This window comes from Sciurus vulgaris (assembly GCF_902686455.1).
Source record: "Sciurus vulgaris genome assembly, chromosome: 4".
NCBI lineage: Eukaryota > Metazoa > Chordata > Mammalia > Rodentia > Sciuridae > Sciurus > Sciurus vulgaris.
Genome location: NC_136464.1, coordinates 160,611,136 through 160,616,447, shown reverse-complemented (window position 1 = coordinate 160,616,447; position 5,312 = coordinate 160,611,136).

Sequence of the window (5,312 nt, the reverse complement as noted above, 5' to 3'; positions counted from 1 at the left end):
CATTTGTCCAGTGTGTCAGGCACCTGAAAAATACACAGAACAGACGAGCAAGGCCCAGCTCTCATGCAGCTTGTGTTTTAGGAGGGGAGACAGTTAACAAACCCACAGGTACAGAAATGAATACACAGGATAATCGCATGTAGTCATGAGACTCTAAGGAAAATGAAATGGGATGAAATGAAGAGTGACAGGTGGAGGGTGCAGTTCAAGTGTGGACGGTCAGAGAATGTCTTGGAAAAGATGACATTTGTGCAGAGACCTGAATGAAAAGGAGATGGTCAAATTAAGAGCTGTGGGGCCAACGTTTCCAGACATTTCTCCCTTAAAGGAAATATCATGCATAAACATCTAAAATCCTAGCCTTACCTGTCAGGGTTTAGCAAAGTGTAGTTGGTCAGCAAATGCTGTGAATTGCATCCTTAAGCTGACAGGACTAGGAAGTTTCTTTGGGCTCATTATCTCGTAGGATTTTCCTACCATCCCACTACTGAGAAAATAATATTTTATAATATCTATTGGATTGTCTTGAGTTAGCAAGAAAAGTAGAGGCAGGAAAGAATGACTGTCCTTTTTTTGACTTGTGAACAAAACTTGCCTCCGGCCCCCGAGTGTGCTCAGTTCTGACAGTTTCAAGTTCTATGGGGTTTTGGAGACAAATTTATTATTTTGTCTTTGTGGGTGGGTCTTTCATGAAATGTTCCTCTGTATGTTTCCTATTATTTTCTCTATTGTCACTTGCCCATGCCTGATCTTATACCCATGACATAAAAGTGGGACTAGGACTTCACTGAGATTAGCTTCTCATGGAAGAGATAGTAGTAACGATCTTGTTCAAATTTTAAGCCTCTGAAGTGCACTTCACGATTGTATTTAGTGGAACGCATGTTCTTCCCTCTTTAAACAGAATGGAAATAACAAACTCTCCTATTTAGCTTGAAAATAGAAACACACATAGGTTCCAAATCAGCTTCAAAGTTTAGGGAAAAGTTTATTTCCTAATCCTAGAAAATTTAATATGAGGAATCTCCCCCAAACACTTTATTTAAAAAAAAAAATTGTAGTTGTAGATGGACAGCATGCCTTTGTTTTATTTATTTTTATTTTTATGTGGTGCTGAGGATGGAACCCAGTGCCTCACATATGCTAAGCAAGCACTCTGCCACTGAGCTACAACCCCAGCCCAACACTTTATTTTATAACTAGTTCAAAACACTGCAATCAAAGTTCCACTGGATGATGTTAGATGTCAGCCTAAGGTTTGAATAGTTAGCCACAGCAGTTTTCATTATGATTGATTGCAATCTTTATTGTTGGTTATGTTTTAACGAAGTTATCTTTGCCCTAAATCTCAGGGAGCTCAGAGCATACTTGACTCCAAGAAGCTCTGGGTGCTGCATAGAATACAGGTTGAACGTTAACAGCAGGGAAATGGAAGAGTGAGAAGCAGTCTACCCAAACATAAAGCTGGCAAAAGATTCAGCTCACTGAAAAACAGCAGCAATAAATATATGCCACGCCCTGGGCAAAGGAGGACCCTAACTCCCTGTGACTGTCCTGCTTCTCCTCTGAGGACACAGGGCAGGTGATCTTCTCCATCCTTGTAGTTCTCTGATTCCTGCATTGCACCTCATTCCTGAGCATAATTACCTCGTTCAAGGGGAGTTAAACACCAGTTGCAAAGGCATGAAAATGAATTGATTGGTGTGAAGCTCTTTAACTTGGAATTTCCCATTCTTTACGAGTCTTTGATCAGGCAGCAGAAAATAGGGAAAGAACACGGAATATGCCCCACCAACCTTGTTGGACTCTAACACATATGCTGTTTTAATGCTGTAGAAGACAAGAGTGAAGTGAGAATAAGACAAGAGGGGAAAGGAAAGGGAGGGGAAGCTGGATAACACCGAGTGTCCCCAGGCAGCCTCCCTGTGTCGGACACCGCCTGGGGCTTCACCAGCTTTACTGCGTGTGACCATTTCATCAACCCCATGACGTCATATCATTAGGCCCATTTTTATAGATGCAAAAAGGAGACTCAGAAATTAAAAACTGTGTCGTGGTCCCTGGAATTCAAACTCAGTCCTATTTTACTCAGAAAGATTAAGAGAAAGGGAAAGGGGCCATTGGAAAAGGTTCCACAGGGCACTTTGCTCTAATTCACGAATTCAGAGCTAAATTAAAACCCCAGACCATGAGCTTCTGTCTCTTGCTCATGTGTGTGCATTTTTCTTCCATAACAGAAAAGATAGGTAAGAGGCTTCTGGGACCCAGAAATAAGATCTAGCTTAATAAAATGTTGGTCCTTTGGTTTACTTTCTTAAAGGATATGATGTATCCATCAAATCCACTCTTGGGTTTATCTTATTCCTGAAGAGGTATTCTTACCTTTCACACAAATATGATTACAGGCCACTCTGCATCTCTAAGTAGTAAAAAAAAAAAAAAAAATCAGATTTGATTTTATTAAAAAACTAATCACACTACTAACATTTGTTAGTATATTATAATGGCCAGCAGGAGATATGGCTTAGTGGCAGAGTGCTCGCCTACAAGGCCCTGGGTTTGATTCCTCAGCACCCCCAAAATCAAAAACAGAAACAAAAGTGTCAAGTTCAGACACATCTCATACTCTGAAATGCTTGGCAGACTGAATGGATCTAGTGACTCTTTATCTTCTTTCTTGCCAGCTCCCTCCCATTAGGATACAAGCAAGTGGCTCAAAGCTCTTTTTCTGTTTTCAAGTGCTCTGAAGAAGTGCTTGTCAAATTTCAAATTCAAATTTCCTTCCAAGCTGCCCATTGAACAAAATGAATGATGATTTTGTTGGAAGGCTGAGTGGGTTTCCTCTCCCACCTGGTGGTTCTGCTGGCCTTCAACTGCGTGCTAATTCAATTAACAGACTAGCGTACACTAAATAAGGTCATCCCTTTGGAAGATGCCAAATAACAGTTACAAAAATACTTTGGGAAGCATTTTCTTGCTACTGATAGAGGTATTCTTTTCCAAAATCCAACTCCGATTATATTTGAGTACGGACACGTGCTATTTTGTTCCAGTTCTTGCAATAAATCAGATGTGTGAAAGCTCAAGTTGACAAACAAATCATATTAGTAATGATCCTTCTGAGTCTGAGCTTGAAATTAAAATTCTTAATTATAAACCGTTGGTACCTCCATTGTCGAGGGCATGCGGCAAGTCTCTGAACAGCTGCTTGTGATCCTCTGTGCTTTGGTAGTGTTGGTATGCCTTTGAGCTGCCTCTCTCTTTTTCACCCTTTATTTATAGCATCATGGGTGTGTTTATTTTCATTCTTGTAAAAAAAAGATTGCTGACTGCAAGATATGAAAGAGCTTTCCTATCAAGGACAGCGACCCACCATTTTTGGAATGAATCATTTTTTACGGGACGATTCACCAGGGCTTCTTTAGTTAAAGTATATGTATGATCACCTTTGTTTTTAGCTTTCTTCTTATTTTTGTTTGTTTGTTTTAGCCTCTGTTTTCAGCTCATATAACCCAGCTGGCTGTGGGTCTTAAATTCATTTTACCCACATAGACAAATAAAAGAAAGAATGTTCTTGGATAGTTTTTAATCAGCTGACATGCTCTAGTGCTCCACAGAATCATAGGATCTTAAAGTGGCAAAATCCTTAAAGGTGAATCCACTAGGTTTCCTGCTTGGATTTTTTGGCACCAGGAATTGGGTAGAGTGGAGGGAGGAATCCTTGAGATACTTTCAACACATTAAAAAAGTTAAAGGAATTGTATGTTTATGACTGATATAGCTACTCAGGGAACTCAAACATCAGATTCCTTGGATTTTGGCTGAAGCATGATGGCATGGCCATCTCATGGGAAAATCTATTGGCGAAAACTTTATCAATGCAGTTCAGGAAATAGAAGTATTTTGGAAAATGGGATACATTGAAGAAAGGTGATAAAAATTATGCAAAGTCACTGACTGCTGATTGCTTTAGTACAAACCCTTGGCACTATCTATGAAAAGACATGGTATTGGGCATCTGGGCAACAGCAATAAACAAAAGAGATAAAATCCCTGCTCTAGTGAATCTGCAATCCTAATATGGAAAAATGGAAAAATAAACAGGTAAGCCAACAAGCAAATATATAACTTTTATATAAATATATAAAATAAATAAGGTCACTTTAGATTGTGCTAATGCTGTGATTAAACTGACCAGAGAAAGACAAAGTGATGGGACAAGGTCACTCAGATTGGGTAGTTAGGAAATTTTCTCTGCGGAAGGACATTCATGCTGAGTGGTAAGTAGATGAGTTGTGGAAAGAATAGGTTGAAAACTGAGGTCCTGAACCCAGAGTTCAGTAAAGTTACCCAAAAGGCATGTTGGTGGGCCAGTTAGGTGTTTTTCCCCAGGAAAGACCCCTGGCCCCAGCCTCATTATACATGCTTTCAGGCTTCAAATGGTTGCAAAACACTTTGCTCAGCAAAATGTTAGCATTTTGGAAAATATTTAGGTATGGTTGTTGTTTTGAAAACTATAGTTTTAAAAAATATTTATAATGAAATCAAACTGAAAGAAAAAAAAAAAAAAGAGTAGGGGTAAGAGTTCTATCAGCAAAGCCATTAGCAAATGCTAATTCCCCAAGATGGGAGCAGAGTTGGTAGGTTCCAGAAAGAGGTAGAAAATTGGGATAGCCTGAGCTTGATAGCTCTGGGAGGTAATGACATGGAATGACCTCAGAGAAGTCAGAGATGAATAGGTCATGCCTGGGAGGCCCAGCAAATGCTTTGGGTGGATGTGCATATGCAGGAAAAACATGCAGGGTTTAATAGGCAGGTATGTTAGTCAGCTTTCCATTATTGTAAAAAATGTCTGAGATAATCAACATATAAAGATGAAAGGTTTATTTTGGCTCATAGGTTTAGTTTGGGACTGTGGTGAAGCAGCACATCATGGAAAGGAGCTTATGCTAGAGTAAAGTTTCTCACCTGATAGCTGGGAAGTAAAAAAAAAAAAAAAGAAAGAAAGAAAGGAAGAAAGGAAGAAAGAAAGGATAATGGGGACTGAGGTCCCATTAACCCCTTCAAAGGCATGTCCTCAACGACTAAAACTTCCCCTTAAGCCCCACCTCTTAAAGTTTCCAAAATCTCCCAATAATGCTATGCCACGTCCAAGCTTTTACCACATGGGCTTTGGGGACACAGTCCTATAGCAGCAGGATGGTATCAACATATGAGTCACCTTTACCTTTTAGGTAAATTGCTCTAGCTGCTCTGTGAAGAATGGATTATAGAGGGATATCAAAAAAGAAGCAAGGAGACCATCTAGAGAT